This window comes from Gorilla gorilla, chromosome 11, assembly GCF_029281585.2.
Source record: "Gorilla gorilla gorilla isolate KB3781 chromosome 11, NHGRI_mGorGor1-v2.1_pri, whole genome shotgun sequence".
In the NCBI taxonomy this organism is placed as follows: domain Eukaryota; kingdom Metazoa; phylum Chordata; class Mammalia; order Primates; family Hominidae; genus Gorilla; species Gorilla gorilla.
In genome coordinates this window covers 56353524-56379812 of record NC_073235.2, presented here as the reverse complement: position 1 = coordinate 56379812, position 26289 = coordinate 56353524, and the positions used below count along the sequence as shown (strand labels likewise).

The 26289-nt window shown below is 33.5% G+C and overlaps 1 protein-coding gene across 4 annotated transcripts in view; it reads right to left on the bottom strand.

Moving 5' to 3' along the window:
- Positions 1-26289, bottom strand: part of GALNT13 (polypeptide N-acetylgalactosaminyltransferase 13) — a 733891-nt gene that overhangs the window by 557952 nt on the left and 149650 nt on the right. For all 4 annotated transcript variants that reach the window (XM_063694846.1, XM_055380888.2, XM_031008835.3 and 1 more), the window contains exon 2: positions 9616-9687. The gene's annotated coding sequence lies outside the window, so the exon portion shown is untranslated. The remainder of the gene's footprint in view (positions 1-9615; positions 9688-26289) is intronic.

Sequence of the window (26289 nt, the reverse complement as noted above, 5' to 3'; positions counted from 1 at the left end):
TGAATCCATGAACAGACCAATAATGAATTCTGAAATTGAATCGGTAATAAATAGTCTACCAACCAAAAAAAAAAAAAGCCTAGCCAGGGCCAGAAGGATTCACCGACAAAGTCTACCAGACATACAAAGAAGGGCTGGTACCATTTCTACTGCAATTATTCCAAAAAAAATGAGGAAGAGGGACTCCTCCCCAACTCATTCTATGAGGCCAGCATCATCCTGATACCAAAACCTTGCAGTGACACAACCAAAAAAGAAAACTTCAGGCCAAAATTCTTGATGAGGATAGATTAAAAAATCCTCAACAAAATACCAGCAAACCAAATCCAGCAGTGCCATCAAAAAGCTAATCCACCATGATCAAGTAGGCTTTATCCCTGGAATGCAAGGTTGATTCAACATATGCAAATCAATAAATGTAATTCATTACAAAAACAGAGGTAAAAGTCAAAACCACATGTTTATTGCAACAGAAGCTGAAAAGATGTTTGACAAAATTCAACATCCCTTCATGTTAAAAACTCTCAACAAGCTACATATTGAAGGAACATACCTCAAAATAGTAAGAGCCATCTATGACAAAACCACAGCAAACATCACATAGATGAGCAAAAGCATTACCCTTGAAAAGCCACACAAGACAAGGATGCCCCCTCTCACCACTCCTATTAAACATAGTATTGAAAGTCCTGGCCACAGAGATCCAGCAAGACAAAGAAATAAAGCATATACATACAGAAAGAAAGGGAGTCAAGCTATTCCTGTTTGCAGATGATGTGTTTCTGTATCTAGAAAACCCCACAATCTCAGCTTGAAAGCTCCTTAAACTGATAAACTTCAGCAAAGTTTCAGGATAAAAAGTCAATGTACAAAAATTACCAGCAAAATCTGTACAAACTAGCAAAAAATGTACAAAAATCACATTAAAAATCCTATATGGCAATGACAGCCAAGCTGAGAACCAAGTCAGGAAAGCAATCCCATTCACAATTGTGACAAAATACCTAGGAATATAGTTAACCAGGGAGGTGAAAGATCTCTACAATGAGAATCACAAAACACTGCTCAAAGCAATCAGAGATGACACAAACAAATAGAAAAACACTCCATGTTCATGGATCTCATGGATAGGAGGAATCAATATCATTAAAATGGCCATACTGCCCAAAGCAATTTATAGATTCAATGCTATCCCTATCAAACTATAAATAACATTATTGGCAGAACTAGAAAAATATATTTTAAAATTCATATGGAACCAAAAAAGAGCCCAAATATCCAAGGCAAGATATCTAAGCAAAAAGAACAAAGTTGGACGCATTATGTTACCAACTTCAAACTATACTACAGAGCTACAATAAAAAAATGGCATGGTACTGGTACAAAGACAGACATATAGGCCAATGGAATAGAATAGAGAGCCGAGAATTAAGGCTGCACACCTACAACCATCTGGTCTTCCACAAAGTCAGCAAAAGAAAGCAATGAGGAATGGACTCCCTATTCAATGGGAGTGTGCTTGGATAACAGGCTAGCCATATGCAGAAGATTGAAACTGGACTCCTTCTTTATACCACATAGAAAAATCAACTCAAGATGGATTAAAGACTTAAATGTAAAACCCAAAACTATAAAAACTCTGGAAGACAACCTAGAAAATACCATTCTGGATGAAGAACCTGTTAAAGGTTTCACGACAAAAACACCAAAAGCAATTGCAACAAAAGCAAAAATTGACAAATGGGATCTAACTCAACTAAAGAGCTTCTGTGCGGCAAAAGAAACTATCAACAGAGTAAGCAGACAACCTATAGAATGGGAAATATATATGCAAACTATGCATCTGACAAAGCTCTAATATCCAGCATCTATAAGTAACTTAAATTACAATGAAAAAGCAAACAACCCCATTAAACAGTGGGCGGAGGACATGAACCAACACTTTTCATAAATGTGGCAAACAATCACATGAAAAAGCTCACTATCACTGATCATTAGAGAAATGGAAACCAAAACCACCATGAGATACCATCTTACACCAGTCAGAATGGCTATTATGAAAAAGTCAAATAACAGAACAGACAAGGTTGTGGCGAAAGGGAACACTTATACACTGCTTGCTGGTGGGAGTGTAAATTAGTTCAACTATTGTGGAAAGCAATGTCATGATTCCTCAAAGAGTTAAAAACAAAATTACCATTCAACCCAGCAATCCCATTACTGGGTATATACATAAAGGAATATAAATTATCCTACCATAAAGACACATGCACACATATGTTAATTGCAGCACTATTCACAATGACAAAGATATGGAATCAACCTAAATGCCCATCAATGGTAGAATGGATAAAGAAAATGTGGCACATATACACTATTGAAAACTATACAGCCACACACACAAAAAAATTAGATCATATCCTTTGCAGTAACATGGATGGAGCTGGAGGCCATCATCCTTAGCAAACCAAGGCAGGAACAGAAAACAAATACCACATGTTCTCATTTGTAAGTGGAGGCTAAGTGATTAGAACACATGGACACAAAGAAGGGAAAAACAGACACTGAAGTCTACCTTAGGATAGAGGGTGGCAGGAGGTAGAGGAACAGAAAAAAATAACCATTAGGTACGAGGCTTAGTATTCGAGTGACAAAATAATCTGTACAACAAACCCCCATGATACAAGTTTACCTACATAACAAACCTGCTCATGTACCCCTAAACCTAAAATAAAAGTTAAAAAAGTGTATATAATATGTATGTATTATTATGTATGTAATTATATGTATATGATACATATGTATATAATTATATGTGTGTGTATATATATAATCTTAATATTAAACTGCATTAAACTTCTAGGCACAAATTAACCAAAATACATAAGACCTCTAAACAAAAAACCCTTCTGCACAGCAAAAGACACTACCATCAGAGTGAAAAGGCAACCTACAAAATGGGAGAAAATTTTCGCAACCTACTCATCTGACAAAGGGCTAATATCCAGAATCTACAATGAACTCAAACAAATTTACAAGAAAAAAACAAACAACCCCATCAAAAAGTGGGCAAAGGATATGAACAGACACTTCTCAAAAGAAGACATTTATGCAGCCAAAAAACACATGAAAAAATGCTCATCATCACTGGCCATCAGAGAAATGCAAATCAAAACCACAATGAGATACCATCTCACACCAGTTAGAATGGCAATCATTAAAAAGTCAGGAAACAACAGGTGCTGGAGAGGATGCGGAGAAATAGGAACACTTTTACACTGTTGGTGGGACTGTAAACTAGTTCAACCATTGTGGAAGTCAGTGTGGTGATTCCTCAGGGATCTAGAACTAGAAATACCATTTGACCCAGCCATCCCATTACTGGGTATATACCCAAAGGTTTATAAATCATGCTACTATAAAGACACATGCACGCGTATGTTTATTGCAGCACTATTCACAATAGCAAAGACTTGGAACCAACCCAAATGTCCAACAACGACAGACTGGATTAAGAAAATGTGGCACATATACACCATGGAATACTATGCAGCCATAAAAAATGATGAGGTCATGTCCTTCGTAGGGACACCGATGAAGCTGGAAACCATCATTCTCAGCAATCTATCGCAAGGTCAAAAAACCAAACACCGCATGTTCTCACTCATAGGTGGGAATTGAATAATGAGAACACATGGACACAGGAAGGGGAACATCACACTCTGGGGACTGTTGTGGAGTGGGGGGAGGGGGGAGGGATAGCATTAGGAGATATACCTAATGCTAAATGATGAGTTAATAGGTGCAGCACACCAACATGGCACATGTATACATATGTAACAAACCTGCACATTGTGCACATGTACCCTAGAACTTAAAGTATAATAATAATAAAATTTTTAAAAAAAGAAAAAAAGAAAAATTAGCTTGAACTCAACATTAAAAAAAAAAAACCATACATGGGATTAAGAGAAACTAAAAGATCAAAATAAATAAAGTACACTAGTCCCCCCTTACTTATGGTTTTGCCTTCCGTGGTTCCAGTTACTCATCGTCAACTGTGGTCCAAAAATATTAAATGGGAAATTCCAGAAATAAACAATTTATAATTTTAAATGGTGTGCTGTTCTGTGTAGCTTGATGAAATTTCCCATGGCTCTGCTCTATTCCTCCTAGGACTTTAATCATTCCTTTGTCCAGCATCCTCATGCTACATTCACAACCCACCCAATAGCCACTTAGTAGCCATATTGGTTATCAGATTGATTGCTAAAGTATCACAGTCCTTGTATTCAAGTCACCCTTATATTACTTAATAATGGACCCAAATTACAAGACTGGTGATGTTGGCAATTTGAATATGCCAAAGAGAAGCCATAAAGTGTTTCCTTTAAGAAAATAATAAAGAGAAAAAGTTGTTTGCTCACGTTGCTAAGCTCTATGGTAAGAATGCTTCTTCTGTCCTTGAAATTGTGAAGAAAGAACAAGAGATTTATGTTAGTTTTGCTGTTGCACCTCAAACTATGAAAGTTATGACCAAAATCATTCACAAGACTTCATCTCATCATGTAGGCATTGTATTATCTCACATCATCACAAGAAGCAGGTTAAGTACAGTACAATAACATACTTTGAGAGACAGAGACTATATTCACATAACTTTTATTACAGTATATTGTTATAATTGTTCTATTTTATTATTAGTTGTTGTTAATTTCTTCCTGTGCCTAAGTTATAAATTAAACTTTATCAGAGGTATGTATATATAGAAAAAACCATAGTCTATATATAAGGTTTGGTACTATTTGCAGTTTCAGGCATCCACTGGGGATCTTGGAATGTGTCCCCAGTTAATAAGGAGGAAATGCTGTATATATTATGTTCATAAATGAAATCAGTTAATATTGTAATTACACCAGTTCTTTAAAAATTTACTTAACAATAGATTGAATGCAATTCTAACTAAAATCTAAACAATTATTTTTGTTAACTTGACAAAGTAATTCTAAAATTTACATGAAAGAAGGCAAAGTCAACATGCCTTTGAATAACATGTGGTAGAAGGACTTGTTTTAATAGATATTAAGAATATTTAAAAAGTAGCCATAGTTAAAATAGTTTTATAAGTGGTAAGAAGAGACTAATAATCCAATTAAATAGAAGTTGGCTCCTAAAAGACCCAGACATATATAGAAATTTAATTTATAGTAAATATGACATTAAAGAACAGTGAGCAAAGGAGAGAATTGTCCAGTATGATTCTATAACAACTGGATATCTAGAACTTGACCTCTACCTCACATCACTCACAAAAACCAAGGCAAGTGGAAAGATATAAACATAATGAGGTAATATAATGATTAAAATTAAAATTAGGAACATCAAAAAAACCTCATTAAGAAATTGAAAAACCAAATCACAGAAAAGGAGAAGAACTTTGCAGCATATTTAACTGATGGGAGGCTCTTAATCTAGTGTAACTAACTTGTGAATATTAACAATTTTAAAAATCAACACAATAGAAAAATACACATATGAACAGGAAATTTATAGACAATAATATGTTCATGGCTATTAAGCTACATGACATAATCATATTAATCAACAAGAAAATGTAAACCAAACTCTCACCAGAATGGCTAAAATTAAAAGAAATGATTATACTAATCTTTGGTAAAGATGAAACAATGGAAACTCTTACACGCTAATGAATGAAGTGAAATTAGTATACTTACTTTGGAGTACTGTCTGGTAGTATCTACTAAAGTTGAAAGATTGCATGCAATATGACTAAGAAATTCCATTGCTAAGTATATATTCAAGAGAAATATATGTACATATTTAGCAAAAACACATTTAAAACAATGTTTATGGCAGCATTATTTATAATGGCCCAAACCTAGAAAGAGCACAAATGTCCATCAACAATAAAATGAATAAATATTCTGTAGTATTTCTATACAATGGAATACTATATAGCAATGAAAATTAATGAATCACACAAAAACATTAAAGAAACTTAAAAACAAACATACATTCAGAAAAGGACACCATACACAGAAGAATGTGTGTCATATGAATATTATGTACATTAATTTAAAAATCAGGCTAAACCAACATTTTGCATATAAGGATACATTATTTAAAGTTAAAACTATAATGAAAAGCAAGGAAGTAATTCCCACAAATATCAGGAATAATGTCATCCACAGGAAACTGATGGAAAGGAGGTAATGGCTGTCAGGCAGAAAAAGTAGGATTGGAGATGCAGCAATTGTTCTATTTCTTGACCTGTGTGATGGTTACATGGGTCTTTGCTTGTGAAAATCATTGCTCTGTCTCCTTAATGCGTAAAAATTCAAAGCAAACAGCTTAAAAGAGCAATAATTATGTAGGTGAAATTGAAAAATAGAAAACTGTTACCTGAGATAAATTTTAATAAACATAACTTTTATTTAAAATTCACTGGTACCAAGAGCCATTTAGGTGATTTATCTCATTTAAGCTTTACAATATCCAGAAGACACAGTACTATTAATAACACATTTTCAAGGTACAGAGGCTGACGCACAGAGAGCATCAATAATTGACACAAAGTCACACAGCAAATGGGCCTTACTTGGAACATGAATCAATGAAGCAGAATGGTCCTGGAGACCATGGTCTTAAGCAGTATATTATTCTACTTCTCCAGTATATTAGGTTGATGCAAAAGTAATTGCAGTTTTTGCAAAGTAATGGCAAAAATGCAATTACTTTTACATCAACCTAATAGAAAAAGAGATACTCCATATGCTGAGTGTTACGTTTTTCCCTTGTCAAAATTAGTTTTGCATGATCGGTAAACTAAGTCTAAAATGTGTTCTTTTACGGACCCAAGATACGAAATCTTTTTTTTTACCACTCTATCCTTGTTTCATTTTTAAGTTCTGCTAAGGAAGGAAGACAAATCAGATTAAGATGACATGTTTACTATCGTAACTTATAATTGAATAATATAATAAATTATTATTGCTATTGCCCAACAAGTGAATATATACAAGAGATTTATCACTAACCATAAGGTACATTTCTCCCTAAAGGTCAAGATTTTTCTGGCTATCCAAAAACCTATCTAAAGAAAGGGTAAACTCTGTAAACAAAATATGTTTCTCTGATTATTGGCAACATCATTTTCCAGCTCAGTAATCCTGGAAGCTTCAGTTATTTTTTTAGAGAAATGATGGAACACTGGTAAACTGCAATGACTCTGGAGCTTGACTAAATGGCCCCAAATGTCAGGCACGGTATGTTTTACTTTTGTGACCTGGGACAATTTGCTTAAATGATGCCTCTCTCAGTTTCCTCTTGCACAAAATGGGGATGACATTAGTCATTAACATTTAAAACAACCCTGGTACTCAGTGAATCCTGCACAAGCATTAATTATTACTATTACTCCCTGAACCTGTTTACTTCCAAACAAATCTCACATGCTCCAACCCCTGCTAGTCCATCCCCACTGCTATGACCTTAGGTCTTGCCCTCATCCCTTCATTCTTATCCCTCTACAAATGCTTAAAAATTGATCTTTTTGCAACAAGTCTTCCAACTGCAATCCAGTTTGAAGATATCACCAGAATAACATTTAAAAATACCTTTCTGTTCACAGGATTAGCCCTCACAAAATATTCTCTCTCTATTTTTAATTACCTACCAATTAAATTCAAATTTCTTGAAGGGTTATCAGTATTTCCAACAACCTGGCACCAGCCTCATTTTCCAGTTATCTGTCTTTAGTCCAACCAACATAAGAAACTTATTCTTGTGCCAAACTAATTAATTTGCCATTCATTGGGTGTGAAGTATGCCTCTTTACTGCTAAATGTTAGTACATCATTTTCTTGACTATTCCGTTAACATTTTCCACCTGCATCAAGATCTAGCCCAAATTCAATTTCCATAAAACCTTGGACCAATACAGTTCAGAATTATATCTCCTTTCTGAGGTCTCCTATAATGGCTTCTTTTTTCACACATCTGTGCATTTTATTACTTCTCAAATTATTTAAAATGGCTTTTAAATTGTATTAGTTTATACCATTCTCATGATGTAACTTCCCATAGTCTCTGCTTTATTTATATGAGGGTATAGCTTATTTCCTCAAACTAACGACAAAGTTTCCTTGAGAATTCTTTTTGTCTTTCTCTCCCATTAACTCTAGTCCTTACTAACACAGTACCTCTCACATTTAGGAGCATGGACTATTAACTGAACCAAAGGAAATAAAATTACTAAACAAAATCACTAGCTTTGTCTTCCAGAGGTCAAATCTAGAAATGGAAACTTCATCCCTTCATTCTCATCCCTCTGTAAATCCTTCAGTGTCAAAACCAAAAGTAGTGTGGGAGCATGAACGATTTAATCCATTCAATTTTAGAGCAATAATCTTTTAAATACTAGTAATTCTGAAAATGTCCCCAGATAAAATGTTGCTGATGATTTGTTTCAAGAAATAAAGTGTACAGGGGTTAGGACCAATGGATGGCTAACGTGAAAGAATTTGAAGATCACCAGAGTCCAAAAGGGAAAGCATCAATGTGGCCAGTGTGATGTAAAGGATAGTACTATGAACACTACACATCTGAAGATAATAAAAAGGGAAGAGAATGGTAAATCAAGCTTAACCCTTCATTGCAATCTCTTCTTCACTGCTAAAGCAACTAAAAAGGAGTGCAAGAAAAGGGTGTGGTCAGCCACTGCAAATTCTAAAAAGTATAACAGAAGAGTAAGATATTGTATCTGCCATTAGGGGAGGAGCTGTTATATATTTTTAAGTTTTCTCTAATCAAATAGCATTTTGTTCAAGGCAACTCATTTTGGGTTGCTGATTGGTTCTATTGACACTGAATATAAGGCAATTGTTATTTTTTTAAATTTGAAATTCAGTCATAAAATACTCATTTACTCTGATGGGTAGTGTTGGCCAGAACACTTCATCAGGGCAGAGGTATATTTCTCTACAACAACAATTTCTAGCCTGACAGCAAAACGAGAACACAATCCCACTCACAATAACACCCAAAAGAATAAAATACCTAGGAATACAGCTAACCAAGGAGGAGAAAGTTCTCTATAAAACACTGGTCAAAGAAATTAGATATGACACAGATAGAAAAACATCCCATGCTCATGGACAGGAAGAATCAAGACTGATAAAATGGTCATGACGTCCAAAGCAATTTACGATTCAATACTATTCCTATCAAACTGAAAACGATATTGTTCATATAATTAGGAAAAACTATTTTATAATTCATAAACCAAAAAGAGCCAAAATAGCCAAGGCAATCTTAAGCATAAAGAAAAAACTAGAGGTATCACATTACCCGACTTCAAACTATACCACAGGGCTGTAGTAACCAAAACTGCAAGGCACTGATACAAAAAGAGACACACAGAACAATGGAACAGAATAAAGACCCTAGAAATAATGCTGCACACATACAACCTTCTGATCTTTAACAATGTTGACAATATCAAAGACTGTAAATAGAAATGGGTTCTTTTATGACTGTCTGCCAAATTAATCGAACATGACTGCAATTGAGTAGAAAAATAAAAATATTACTTACTGTATGTGGCACTTGGCAATTTCAAAATGATTTGCAAACATTCATCCTCAAAATGCTTCTACAAAAATGCATCTGTGGAGGAAGAAAAAATCCAAAAGAGTAAACAATTTGTCAAGATCACAGAAAAACTAATACAGACCAACACACACTTAAACACTATACACTTTAACGTGCTAAAATAGGTTTTACAAAATGTAGACTATATATCTACCAAAGTATAATGGGCTGATGAACAGAAGTATTCCCAACTATATGCAAATATTCCAAAACATCAGTCAAGGAGAACACTTTGAAGAAAGAGGTAAGAGAAGTCTGCATACTAGCTTCATATTATATGCAAGAAACACAGTGCCCCCAGAATATTGGCAGAATGGCATAAAAGTAATTCAAAAATATGAGATGTTCATAAGTAAATATACTTGGAGAGTTGAGGTGATTATTCAAATATTTCAAGTTTTTAAAAGGTACTATTATCTGATATATGAGGATCACTGAGTTAGAAAAGAATTTTGCTTGATTTATCCAGAGAGTTGCACCAATTCACTTTGTAACTGCATTTAAATTCTAATTGAAATCCATGCACTGAGAAAAATGCAGGCACGCGACCTGCGTACCTCACAAAAATACACAAACAGGTCCATTCTCTGTGTTTCAGAATATCAATGTGATTATGAGGAAAAAGTGATTTAATCAAGCATTATTAATTAATTTGTTTTAGAGTAGGGTTTTGAAAGAGCATATTGATTTTGAATCTCAAAATATTTCAAATTAAATGGGTTTTATGCTACTGAGTATATACAGTGTTATAAAATAACTGTTCAAAGACATATAATAAAATACAACCTAATGAAAATATCAGTCTGGCCAACATGGCGAAACCCTGTCTTTACTAAAAATACAAAAATTAGCCAGGCGTGGTAGTGAGTGCCTGTAGTCCCAGCTACTCGGGAGGCTGAGGCAGGACCATCACTTGAACCCAGGAGGTGGAGGTTGCAGTGAGATGAGATCGTGCCACTGCACTCCAGCCTGGGAGACAGAATGAGACTCCATCTAAAAAAAAAATATATATATATATATATAAATATATATATATTTATATATAGAGAGATATATATATATTTATATATATAGAGATATATATATTTATATATAGAGAGAGATATATATATTTATATATATATATCTCCCTTTAAAAATACAGTGTGTTCTTTCAGACAGATCAGACAGACTATGAACAATATAAATAAAAATCCCTTTAAGTACCAAACATCTTTAAAGGAATATTAAGTTCTCAGCAACAAACAGAATTTCTGCTGAGAGATCTGGGTCTTGATGGTACTAAGCAGAAACAGCAGTTAAATAATACAGAAGTTGTGCTTTTGTGTTCACCAAAACCAACTATAACCAAATCAACAGTTCAATATCCAGACCAAGCATTTTGAATATAAAATCTAATTTATCTTCCTCTAGTATGTTAAAGACATTGGGATTGCACAGGTCTCTACCTGGCCCATGAATAAATGATTTTACTAATGTTTCACACAGAACCTCTCAAACAGAGAAAACTAAATATAGTTAGCAAGTTTATAGTTAAATGGAAAAACATCAAGAAATGCCCAAGAAACTTTGTATTTTCTAAGTTTAAAACTTAAAACATAATAAAAGATATATATTCTTCTTCACATATAATTCAATACAATTATAAAGTTATAACAATTAGTAAATCTCTATATTTCTTCATACTTTAGCATATTCATCCTCATAGACAAGAAGACTGAGGTGAACACTAATTACATCACTTGCTCAATCTGACACAGCCAATAGGAGGCAAGCCTGGGCTCAAAATCAGCTTTTCTGACCTGGGTTTCATCTTACTGCAATATCTGCTAGTTTCTAGGTGGCATCCAGAGCAGAGATTGAAAACTGGGGGAATGAAAACCACATCTGGCTTACTGATACATTTCGTTTGTCCCACACCATGGTTTTTAAAATATTACATAATATTCAAAAGCAGAAGATTTCTCATAAAAAATCCTCATATGTAGGTTTTTTGAAAAAAGTGAAGATTTTTATAAGGCTAGACTCAGGTATGGAACAGAAAAATGGTTGCCCCTCATCTACTTCCTACTTTTACAAACCATCTTTTACTCTGACAATTTTAAATACTGGAGCATTTTGCACCAGATCCAAGCCCTCCTTTATTAAGAATTGCAATCTTTTTTTTTTTTTTTTTTTTTTTTGCTGTGCAACTGGAGGAAGAATTTACCTTTATTATTCTCAAAAAATGTATTTTGTCAATTGAAATAACCACTTACAATACTACATTTCACTAGATTCCTATAATCACATGCTATTGATTGGTTATCTTATTTCAATCTATATATGTTTTAAAATTTTGTGGGTTTGAATATTTTCTATTTTTTAAATATATATTTGATAATTTTCATAGCTAAGGGAAAAATATTACAAACATAATTGATTAGTACATCATCAAGTGAAAGAATGAGACCTCATATAATAACTTTACATTTACCATGGACATGCCTTTCAGAGAGCTATTTCCTGGATTGATAGGCATACTATGTAATAAAATAATTATGATACATTAAACACTTCAATTTAATTGGATAAACTGGATTAAGATAACACTAACAGCTAAAGGTAAAGCTATACAATCCATAAATTTTGGTTAAACAATGGCATATTGCAATTGTCTTCAAATATCAATATATTTTGCAGAATGCATAAAAATATGGACTGGCATTCTGAGGAACTCAGGTAGTAGGAGCCACCTAAATCTGAAACTGTTCACATATCCTAAAAAATATATACACCTAACAAAAACAAATTAAAACACACAAATCCAAGTCCTTCGGCACAACTGGAAGCTGGAGAATAATAAACATGTCAGATTGTATGTAAACAGAAAATTAGACACCAATTTCTAACAGAGCTATCTTTCAAGCTCCCACTATATACAGAGATATATGGGGTCCAGAAAAACTGTGAAAAAGGTAAAGGATACCAGAATTCCTAACAGTGACATGAAAATCACTCACAAAAAATCCACTCAACCTATGAAAATTCTGAAAAACTATTCTGGCATATTAGAACATGGACACAGAGAGAAGACTTAAAAATACATGAAATTTGAGGTGGCATTTTTTTCTGGAAGAAAAGCAAGTAAGGCATTTATAAAATGATGGGAATATGTCAAAAGGACACAGGTCCTAGCTTCAAGAGGCTTTTACTGGTTTAATCTGGGACAACTGGGAAATAAATAATTATTGTAATGGATTAAACTGTATTAAGGAAAATATAATAAAGTATGAAGTTAAGAAGGGAAAACTCCTTCTTTGAGTACAATGTCACCTAAAAAGTATAGATGGACTGATGGAGTTAGAAAACCACCATAATATTTTAGGTACCTGAATCAGTAAAGAAAACATTAGTGGATCAGCACCAGCGCATGAAAGTGTGATGACAAACATGGTATTTCCAGTCTAAAAGTATCTTCCCACAAATTACTTATTAATTACAATGGGGAAAATATTAACTAGTAGTGGAGAAACTTGGCAGAGACCACCTTAACAAATTGATCAAAGACAACATCATCAATAATCAGACAAATACAACATGCCTCCAAGTATGATGCACTTGAGAAGAACACAACATCACTTTTGTGGTATGCCTGTCAAAAATGCAAAACAGAATTAACCATTAGGAAACATTCAGTAAAGCCAAATTGAGAATATTGCACTCCATATCTCATCTGAACTCTTATAATGACCAAGTAATTAGACTGAGGAAATGTTCCAGATAAAAGGACTTTTAATGATAAGACAACAAAATACACCTGGGATCCTAGATATATACTGTGAGTTACACAATACAAGTAATATATTGTGAATATTGCATTAAAAATTACACACTGGTTATAGAGGGCAATATTCTTATTCTTAGGAAAGGTACACTTAAACACTTCAGTTAAGGAAGCATGATGTCTGCAACTTATTCTCAAATGATTCAGGAAAAAAATGCGGTGTGTCTAAACGTGTGCATGCACACATGAGCATATAGAGAGAAAGCACAGACAGAAATGAAGCAAAAGAGGCAAAATTGTAAACAACTGTTGAATCTGAACAAAAGGTATTCTTAAACACAATTCTTATAAATTTTCTCTACATTTGAAAGTATGTCAAAATTTAAAATTATGCAACAAGGTAAAAATAAAAATAAAAGGTTTTATTTTAATCTAGACATTTATATTTAGGAATTACAGAATAATATTCAAACATATATCGAGAAAGTATTTTTAAGAAGAGAACAACAGACACTGGGTCCTACTTGAGGCTGAAAGGTAGGAAGAAGGTGAGGATCAAAAAACTACCTATCGAGTACTATGCTTATTACCTGGGTGACAAAATAATCTGTACACCAAACCCCTGTAACACACAATTAGCCTATATAACAAATCTGCACACGCACCCTTGAAGCTAAAATAAAAGTTAAAAATAAATAAATCAGAAAAAAAGTAAAGGTTAAAAAATAATTCAAAATCATAAATGTTTTTGAATAATTAGTATAGTGAGAAATCCAGAGTGATAGCTTACATACTATATATCATTTAGTGTTTATGTATATACAATTTACATCTTCATATATATTTAATATTTATATATTCATATTAAATGAAAGATATATATTTATTCATAACTTACATATTGATATATACCTATTAAATATATAAAATACAGGAGAATGAGAACAAATGTAAAATCAACTTTAGAGTTTTAAAATAAACCACACAAACAACATTATATTATAGTCAGAAAATTAAGCAATGTAAAGTTAAATAATAAAATGGTAATCAAAAAATAAGTGAAAGTAGTCAGGACTTAAAGAAAAAAGACAAAAGGTTATCAGTCTTTAAAGATTACCAATATAAGTGGTTTTTCCTTATACAATTAGTTTTCTAAATCAAAAGTGGCAAGTTTTTTTTAATTTAGGAAAAAACATAAAAATATAAAATCATCCTTAATTCCAGAAACAACTATCCTGTTCTTACTCGCAGACTATTATTTAAATAATTATATCATATAAACTATTTTATGATTATATTCTCTTTTTACTTAATTGTGAATTTCTTGTGTGAAAATATCTTTTTTTATCATTACACTGCAAGATCACTGATTAATATCCTGTTGCTATGGCATGCCATCATTTACTTATTTTCTGAATATAAATTATCATCAAATATTTGTGGCAAAAAGAAGTTACTGTGAAGGTCCTTGTGCATATATCTTCTGCCACAGCATGTTTCCTTAGGATAAAATGCCCAGAACTGGGATTTCTGGGTCAAGTAGCATGAGACTGTTAAAACTTGTTAAACCATATTTTATGAAACTGATATACCCAACTTTCCTATTTGACCATCTTCCAAATCAGGTTATATTTTACAATTACTGCAGCCAGTTACAGTCATGACAAAGTGTTTGTTGCCTGCTGATGCCCCAACTTGACCCTAGTTCTGCATATGGTCATGCCTTCATTTCAATTGTATGCACTCTAGGTATTCTACATGTTGAGTTTAACTACCTTTTAAAATGTCTTCTAAAAGATTACACAAAAAGGTAACACTGAAATGAAAAATTGTTTATATGGAAAGGCATGGAAACAAAGCAACTTTAGTAAAATAATTATTCGTTTTGTTGAGCTAAAAAAAGAAAAATGCTTACAAATAGAGGAAGATGTGTTACAATCTTGAAACTCAGAACATAGAAAAAAATGGTCATTACAAGATAAGGGATGTAATTAAGGCAGGAAACACTACAAATCCCCCTGAACAATATAAACAACTATTCCAGGTCTCATCACCAATTTATAGCAACAATGTGTCAAAACGCCTCAGCAACACTAGATATTACCATTTTTAATGCCATATTAATCAATGGTTCTCATACACAGCCAACTTATTTCAGTCCCTCTTTTTTAATTCCCATATTCACTTCAGATTCCTGCAAATTCCCAGATTTAGCAATTTTCCTAGTCTGTAGATTCCACATTTTGTATTATTAAATTATGGAGATTATTACAAATATTATTCAGTGTTAAGTCCCCAATAAACACTTTTAGTCTTACTTTGTTTGCTCTACCAGGTCACTGATTCAGGGACAAGTAACAAGCTATGCCTCCCTTTACACAAGACTACATATTCTTTGCTGGTTGATCAGAACATCATGTCAGACAAAAACTAAACCTTACCGAAGTAAAGATATATGAACTTTTTGTCCTCTCATATTTAAGTTCTGTTATTGTGTTAGAGAAGAAAATTACATTAACTCTGAGTTATTTACTTCTCTCAGACATGTTGGCTGTTACCCCATTTTTTCTGCTCTTAGAAGTGTATGGAAATCAATCATCATTTTGTCTTATTATTTTCATAAATATCAAAGCAAACTGATTAATCTATAACTTCAAAAGTCATCCCTAGTATGTCCTCCCTCTTTTCCTCCCTCCCTGTCACCCCCATCTCTCTCTCTCTTTTAATTTGACCTTCAAGGCCACTAACTCCCTTGCACATTTTCTTATTGTAAATACTACTTCATAATGATCTCATGATATTTTCGATCATAGGCATGACAAATCAGGATCCCCTGATTTGTACACAACCAATATTTAAACATAACCTCTCTGTACTCCATCAGCCAATTTATATCACTGCATAATTCCATATCCAGTCTCTACATCATGGTTAGATGCCATGTTGTTGCATTTCCTAACTGAATACTCTATCATCCATTCCTCCTTTTTATTCAACCAGTTGAGGAGAGGCCAGAGACCTGTGGGTTCTCAAGTAGGGTCTCGAGAGATTCAAGTGGGTTCTCTGTCAATTCTTTGTTCCCTTTGTTTCATTTCATTTTTTTTTCATTGAATGTTTAAAGAGGTGGCCAAATGATTGTTCCAAGCAGTCACCAGCCAACGTGAAGAGTGTTCAATGACAGCTCCTTCACCACTGGCCCCTCTCTACCTGAAGAAACAGGAGAAAATATTGGCTCTTCTGTCTTCTGGGATGAAAACTGGAACACTTCTGCTTTATTCACTGCACTCCATTCCCAGTAAACACACAATAAAGCATGGCATAATTTATACCTTTTGCTTCATTATTTCCTAGTTTCTGAAGAAATGCTGCCTTTTCCTTTGCATATCCCTACTTTTTGACCCATTCCACTTCCATCAAGTTATTCTAAGACATAATAAGATATACAGGCAAAATTTCATGTTCTAAGTACTTCATCCGTGTCATTTATAATGCTACAATTTTAAATCCATAAAAGCAACAATTAGGGATCAACTAAGTAAATTATGGCTTGTCCATATGATGAAATGCCATGTAGTCATAAAAATAATGTCCCAAATAATATTTATTTATATTCCGAAATCTAATCTTCAAAACAATATCAATAATTTCTAAAATAATATGGAGAATAAAGTTGTTTTGTAAATAATTACATAATTTACATATATGTAAATATATGTGCCTATATATGTATATAAATTCAGTATAACAATTCACTATACAGTGAAATGTTAACATTGTTACGTCTAAATGGTGTAAAAATGTAATTTTCATATTCTTTTTTACACTTTTTCTAATTTTCCAAATGTTCCACAAAAAATACATATCATGTTATAATACAAAAAAATACCAGTTTAAAAGCTGAAAGTGAACACAAGCAACAAAGTGCATAGGTAAGAACTAATTACACAGCTATAAGTTAGGCAGAACTTCAACATTAAAAGAGCTGGAAAATAGTACAAAGTTGCAACATAAGAAACAAAATCAATTTTCCAAAAGTTAAGAAAACATGATTTTTTGACGAATGTGGTTGAACCTGAAAGGTGTCTCGCCAGTGTCTAATCTCTCCTTTCTTAGCTGCTATTGGCACATTTATGCTCTTTGACCTTTGCCTGTTCAAAATGTAGTTATAATGATTGGAACCCTGACAGCTATTTTGAGTACAAGAATCCTAGAATGAATGCAAGAATCCAAGATCTCTGGTAACATTACAGAGGTCATCTTAGCAGACTACCAACATCAAGACTTCATATCTTGTGAGGGAAAAATAAAGTACCAATTTCTTTAGGCCACTCTGGATACACACTGAGCACAATTCCTAAATGATACACATTATCTAAGAATTTGCAGATAAAATTAAAGAATTTTTTTGTCATGGGTTTAATGAGTATTTGGCTAGCATACATTAGGGTTCACATGTCGAATCATATTTAAAATGAAGACAGGACAGAAATGGAAAGAATTAACAGTTGGAAAATTAGGATACATTAAAAATGACCCAAATAAAGAAATTCATATTTCATAAAAAAATGTTTAGTAGTTTGTTTTTAGTAATGTGAAAAGTTATTTTTAAAATTATAAGAAATAGCTTTAACAGTACCAGGAGAGCTTATACTACACTATAAAAATAAATTTCTAGAAATTAAAGATTGCTTAGATATTAATTTTGTCTTTTTTTTTTAACTGAAGACATTTTACAACATCTTTAAACCTAACTTTAAATCTGGGGCCTTTCAAATAAAGGTCCAACTAGAAGTGTGCTATAAACATGGGATGGAAGAAATGGGTTTTTTTTTTAGCATACTCTTGGACCCATGATTTTTATAAACTTGTAGTGATTATCATTGCAAGAGATTATGTTAATATTTTTATATCCTCATTATATTCCAGAAAAAGATACAAGGCATGTCACAAAGATTCATTCAATAGAGCATCATTAAATTCATAGCCCTTTATCCTACTGCATCAATATTTAACAATTTTTCAAGACATTTATAGAATGAATGGTTGTATTATGGACTTTGGTAGGTCTCAGAGGAACAATGAGAAATGTGATGTCTCCATTGTGAAAAAGCTTATCATCTAAAATGGGAGACATGTGAGGGCACCACTATGATAACAGGTTGAAAGTTAGCAACAGCAATAGGAACAAGGTTCTATGGGAACACAGAAAATAGAATAATTTTGCCTTGGGGATTTGGAGAAATCCCTCAAAAAGGATTTGCTCCTGTGAGCTGATCTTTGAAATGAGCAGCTAGGTAATTCAAGGCTGCAAAGCAATGTGAGCAAAGAAACAATCATGGACTTCTATGATAAGTCCAGGTAACAGAGAATCAATTCAGTGAATCCTGAAAATAGATTAAGAGGGGGTAAAAAGTGAAATGCAAGGCCAAAAAGGTCATTTGGAATAGATCTCTAAGAAGGGCCTTGAATGATATGCTAAAGAATTTGAAATTTAACCTGTAGAGCTTTTTGAAGGTTTTTAACACCCATGAGTTATATGCTCATTCAGAGATCCCTCTATTGACAATGTAGAGTATTTAACAAACCAATGATGAGGCATAGTTTTATTTCAGAGAAACATATTAGTCTTGGGTTTAGATTAAGCACAACCTTGACTGAGGGCTAGCAGGAGTGACAGAATCAGCCCTTGAGATCCTTTTCAATCTTAAACCCTGTGACTTTTGTCTCCTGCAAAGGAAACAATTTCCAGGCAAATTCTTATAAATGACATAAGTGGCAGAACTCTGAAGCCACTTGGGTGAAAATCATAAAGGCGTTGTGATTTCAAATACCAAATGAGTTTGACAAGAAGCATATAAAGTGCACAATCTCTGACTAGCTAACAGTGGAATTTGAGAAGAAAAAAAAGTCACATGGAAGACATTCTTATAGCAAGTAGAAAGGCAGTTTCAACTATCCTACTGAGAAAGGCAGTTTCAACTATCCTACTGGGAAAGCCAGATAAAAATTTGACTGACCTAAATCCTTTTTGGCCTGCATCATTTTGCAAAGTAGCCTCTACTGCTCTGGAAGGCCCAAGGGACCTATCTGTACATATGCAATCTAATTAAATGCATGTAGCTAAATGCATGCAGTAAGGACTTAATTGTGTAGAGCATTTTGCTAGGTACAGCACAAAAAGAATTCTGTTAGACTGCCTTTCTGGATTTTCTAATCTACAAATAGCAAATAGATGTAGACATACATCTATAGTTTAGGTAGAAGAAAGAATTTATTCAAGTATAGGAATAGGCAAAATTATATGTACCAACAATGAATGCTTCATGAGCATCAATAAATAAGTGGAACAACACCTTGATTAGCTCCATTTCAAGGGGAACCACAGTTAAGGGTCAGAGAATAAATGCCAGTGACCAGATCTCACTCCTGAGACCTACTGGAAGGGAAAAGAAAAGCTCTGCTCTATTCAGGTTTAACAGCTCTAAACGGCAAGGTCAGTCAAGCAGTCTGAGGAACAGCATGTCACAGGAGTGATGTGCTGAAGAAAGAAGAAACAAACCAGCCACCGCACAGCATGAGTCTGGGGATACAAGCTCCCTTCCTTTCGTTTTCTCTTCTGTTTTTGTTGCTGTTGTTGTGGTGCCATTCTAACAAGGGCATTTAGCCTTACAGAGGGAGACCCAGATATAAGTGTCAGCTAAAAGGCAGGAACTCATACCATTTCTAATAAATAGAAGGTATGAACCTGGATTGAGAAAGCAACACAGGAAAAAGTTTTAAGTTGGGGTGCAGTGTGAATTTTATCCCTGAGACCAAGTACATTGTGTATGAGATCAGAATTCTTAAGTCCCCTGAGTGACTGGTTTGATGGCAATCAGCCAAGTATATCATGAGATCACAACTGTCGATACTAACAAAACTCCCTGTCCTTGAACCCCTGCACAGTGATAAGTGAATGAATGAGGCACATATTTTCCCATAAAATACAACCATAAATAACATAATATGAACACATTTACTAAAAAACACAGAAAAGGAAAACTAAAAATTCTACAAAATAACAACATGTAATTTATACATTTGTAATTCATGATTCATACATTTGGAACACTGTTCATATAGACAGATGATTTTTGTGTTTGTTTATGGTACAAAGACGTCCTTTCTTGATAGAATAGCCTCATGAAAACATGTAGCTCTATTTCGCAGGTGTTACTCTTTCCTGATTGAGAAAATAATTCTCAGAAGCAGGAATGAGAGAACAATTATCTTGATAGTATGAGACTTCAGTAGGGCAGACACTTCACAGGAAGCAAGCAGAAGTGCAGACACACCCACAAAACTAAATTTTGGCCAGTGGACCCCCAGGGTTTTATAACTGCAAAAAGCATTCAATAATTGCATGCCATGAGCATGAACCCACTGCTGAAAACCCACTGGTAAGTATGTACCTCAATAAATTGGAAGTGCCTGATCTTGCATTTACATAGTGCCTTAAACTATGTAGATCTCAAAATCACTGGCTAAATTTATTAATTGATTATGTATACTGACTGCTTAAGCAGGAATCATTTCATGCATCAATAAAGTACAGTCATTTCTATATTAAAATGGAGCAGCATTTTACTGGCCCACAATTTTATATATCCAGTTACTGTGAGATGTAGGCCTCTGGCCAAATAAAAATGCATCGGTATTTAGTGAATTATAGTAAAATGACAAGTGCATATAATACAACATGATTAAAATCACATAATAAAATTTTTCAATGGTAAGTAATAAATACTTATGAGATTTTATAAAAAGCAAACAGACAGAAAGTAACTCCCACTACATGTAGTAGTTTTAGAGTGTGTTAGTGTGGGGTGAGGAAGGATAAAAGAGTGTCAGGAAGGCTTTGAGGTTGGTTAAAAACTTAAAACTGATTAGAACCTAACAAGAAAGTTATACTGAATGTAAGGTTTGGGATAAGGAGCGTTTTTTTTTTTTAAATCCACCTGGCAAAATTTAATTTGATCTAATATCAGGTCAAAATAAACTCTAGAGGTAATGAAGCAACTGAAAGTCAAGAATGAATCTGAATTATAAAATAAGATCAATAATTTATACTTAGTTTTAGTGGTGTCCAAGGCCAAGATCGTGGAGGACCACACTTAAAAACTGCCAGGAAGCTTAGAAAAATGAAAAATCAACTTTCCATAGGAGTACTTTGCAGAAAAGCACACACACAGGTAGTTTGCATCAACTCTGCCCTGTGCTAGGAAACAGTGTATCTTTGATTTCATGCTCGTGAAAAATACACTGTAAAATTAATCATATTGCTAAATATTTTATAACTATGGAAAACATCTTTTGTGACTTACTAACTTCCAAGGTGCTTGGTGTTGAATAAAATGAAGACTGTTCTGAAAGTGAACTTACAGGATTAATTATCAATTGACTATCACTCTATAAATAATTATAATTGGTGTAATATGTTGGCAGATAGATGCAATAATACAAGAAAATGAATCAATTGTCTGTCTGTGAGTACATGTAACCTTGGTTGAAAATGGTTAACCTCATGCATGGTCCCCAGAATTGGCAGGAGTTAGTACTTGATTTTAAATATATTTTATGTAGAAATTGTTTACAAAGTTATTGAAGCTTGTAACAAAATTTTATTTTTAATTACTTTTAAAATATATTCAAGTGGCACACAAAACTTCAAGATGGAATGAAACAGGAGCACTAAAGAAATGCAAATGAGGACCCAACATTATTTTAGGCAGCACTAGAAAATTGCCTGAATCACATGGCAAAAGTTCTAATAGGTTTTAAAAATAATTTATTTACTTGCAATATGAAACATTTTTTAAACACAGATAAATACAATACTATTTAATAACCTATAATGTCCTCATATAATAAGCTCACAAAACATAATGCAATTTATTTCTGTACCACCATTTTTTATAATAACTATTTTATTTTACTGAATATGTTTTTGGAGCTGAGGAAGTTGTAGGTTACATTTAAAACTTAGTCCTTGTACATTTCAACATTCTGCAAATGATTTGGAAATAAATCAAAAACAGTATGATGCATCATTAAATTCCCACCAGCAGTTTATTAATTTATGTATAATTATCATTTGCACAAATTATTATGAAGGAAATGACAAAATACCAGTGCTCAAAACATATTCTCCTCACTTGATAAGAAAAGAGAACTGGAATTCAAATATTTCTAAATGGGAAATCGATTACAATTTGTTATTTCAAATTATGCTTTCTTCCACATTAAAAAAGCAGAAAGTCTCCAAATAAGCATGTATAAAAATCATTAAAAACTAGATATCACATACCGAAAATAAAATCTGTGTCTTTAAAGAATAAGAAATATACAATGTTTCATCTTTTTCATTCAGCAATGAAGGGTGGGATGGCAATGTTTTAAAATGTTCTCTATTTTACACACACAAAAAGCATTGATCTTTCAATTTCTCTAAGCCTCTTGCAATAGAAAAACAACATAGTCAAAGCAGATCAAATAACTAAAGGGGAAATGCAAGATGGCTGTCACTTAACGCAGAACACCTAACAAAAATCAGCGGTGATGTTGGAAATTCCCAAATAGAAGATATCATCCTTGTTCTCAGCTAGATGCACTTTTTTGCAAAGTGGTAGGTCATTGTTTAGCATTGTGTATAATGTGTATAATATCATAATATTTATCATGAAATGAATGCACCTTTGCCTTCACACATTTATCTTCCCTTCTCTCAAGTAAGATTTCTCAATATTTCACTAACACAGTTTTACTGTTTCTACTTCACTTGGCTTCAGTCCCATCTTTAACTCCTATTTATTTATTGGCACTTGGGGCCCAATTTTGCAGTAACTCCTTACAATAACTCTTCCAGGTCTGAGATTTTATTTCGAAAATCAGTTAAGCAGGCCAAATTTACTAGGCACCTGTCACACTAGATACCAAGAGAGGACCATCGAAGAGGAGATACACAAATAACAGCTCACATTTATTGAGCACCTGCTAAGTGCCAAGCACAACAATCAGTACATTTCATGCATTGTCACCTCAACCCTCATGTCATTACAATTATAAGGTGGATGAGAATATCTAGCTCATAGTGCTGTGAGAATTAAATGAGTTAATATTATGTAAAGCACTTAAAAGAGACCTTCTTGCCCAGTAAGAGACCTGGGTTGTATTCATGTTATCTACTATGACTATTATCTCCATTTTAAAGATGAGGTAACTAAGTTCCATGCAGGCTATGTAACTGTCTTCTGTCATACTTCTAGTAATTAGATATAAGGATTTTTAAACTACATTTATGTGATTCCAGGCACCACAAAATTAAACTTGTGTCTTTAACACTTAATTGTGTTTTACTGTCTCCTCCTAACTTGAATCTCTACATTTATCTTATCTTAGAATGAAGAGGAAGTTAATACGCTAAAAGGTCCTAATTAATTGCCAAGAACTTCAACTTTAATATGTAACTTAATGGACCCTAGATTCACCAACCACATAAAATAACAGGACAAAAGAGCTCTAACTGCCCACAAGTTACTGTCCTCAAATCAAGATCACCCAGAAAATGTTAAAATGAGGGGACCAAGAGAGACGGTAATCACAAACTATCAAGAGAAAACAGATATTCACAGCTTTAAAGAGTGCCTCTTCCTGTGTCCATGTGTTCTCATTGTTCAATTCCCACCTATGAGTGAGAATGTGCAGTGTTTGGTTTTTTGTCTTTGCTATAGTTTGCTGAGAATGATGGTTTCCAGCTTCATCCATGTCCCTACAAAGGACATGAACTCATCACTTTTTATGGCTGCATAGTATTCCATGATGCGTATGTGCCACATTTTCTTAGACACAGGAAGGGGAACATCACACACTGGGGCCTGTTGTGGGGTGGGGGGAGTGGGGAGGGACAGCATTAGGAGATATGCCTAATGTTAAATGACGAGTTAATGGGTGCAGCACACCAACATGGCACATGTATACATATGTAACAAACCTACACATTGTGCACATGTATCCTAAAACTTAAAGTATAATTTAAAAAAAAAAGAGTGTCTCATTGTTAATTTGTTTTTTTTTCTCAGTTCAGAATCCCCTATCCTTTTATACTATAAAAGACTAGGTTTTACCACATAAATTAAATAAAGTATTTTTTCTCAGTTTTCCACAATATATTTTTGTGGTATACGTATCCTACTCTATGGGGGGGAAACTTGGAAACTTCCTCATTTCTCTCTCTTTCTCTCTCTCTGTCTCTCTCTCCATTTCTATCCATAGAAAGCTAACTATGATTATTTTTTAGTTTGCTGATTCATGTTCATAGTTAAGAATGCTAAAGCATGAACATATACACAGCAACAACTGGCAGATTAGTAAATTTTTTTGTGGGAACTACCCATATGCTCACATTAATTAGGAATAGCTAGTATCTTTACAGCAATTATTTTGATCAGCTACAAAATTAGTGTTAGCCCAAGGATACTAAGGAGTGAACATTTCAAGAGCAGCTGCTGATCTAAGATGACAATACCTTCACATCTGTGAACACTGAAATGGCCATCCTTCATTTACCAATTCTTCTGTAAATTTGCAAGCACATCAGGTAATCACAGTAACTGGTACAGTTTAAAAACAGAGAGAACTATAAAATGTACTGTCTCTATCTGGAATCCACTACAAAATGTTGTTTCAAATTATTCCTCAGTGCTTTGAAAGTGTTTAGGAAAACAGGTGAAATGGAGATATGATCTTTTAAAGAATCATCTTGTAATGTGAATTTTTACATCAGCAAAAAAAAAAAACATTAAGCTATGGGAAAATAAGGCCTTGAAGAATGAAAAAAGTTCTATTAAAACAATTCTATTTAGGATCTGGTTACACACATTCATAAAACTAAAGATGTATGATTCTGATTTGATTGGTAAAGTCAGTTAGACACAAAGTAAAGAATCAAACTTAAAGGATACAGGACAGAGACTGAAGATCATTGTTAAGAAGGCAATGAACACCTTTAGTCTAATAAAGACCCAGAGCAAGTAAGAGCTCTGTATCAGTCTTAGGCTTTATACCTAGAAAAATTCTAGTTCACTTTGTTCTCAATAAAATGATAGACCTATCTTCATAAAATAAACATTAGACTACAAAGTGGTACTGGGGACTTTTTAATATCAGTTGATTTATTTTTATTTATTTTATTTTATTTTATTTTATTTTATTTTATTTTATTTTATTTTTCGAGACAAAGTTTTGCTCTTGTTGCCAGGCTGGAGTGCAATGGTGCAATCTCGGCTCACTGCAACCTTTACCTCCTGGGTTAAAATGATTCTCTTCCTTCAGCCTCCCGAGTAGCTGGGAATAGAAGTGCGTGCCACGACGCTCGGCTAAAAAATGTGTGTGTGTGTGTGTGTATATATATATATACACACACACACATATATATACACACATATATATACATATATATATACATATATATACATATATACGTATATATACATATATACGTATATATATACATATATACGTATATATATACATATATATACACATATATATGTATATATATATTCGTATTTTTAGTAGAGACTGGGTTTCACCATGTTGGCCAGGCTGGTCTTGAACTCCTGACCTCAGATGATCTGCCCACCTCAGGCTCCGAAAGTGCTGGGATTACAAACCCAGCACCTGTTGCTTTAAAGATGAGGAAACTGACATTCAGAGAACTTAAATGACATGTTATAGAGTTTCTTAATGGCTTTATCAGGACTAAATCCAATGTTCCCCTCTTAGCCCCATAATGTAGTACTATAGGGAATTAC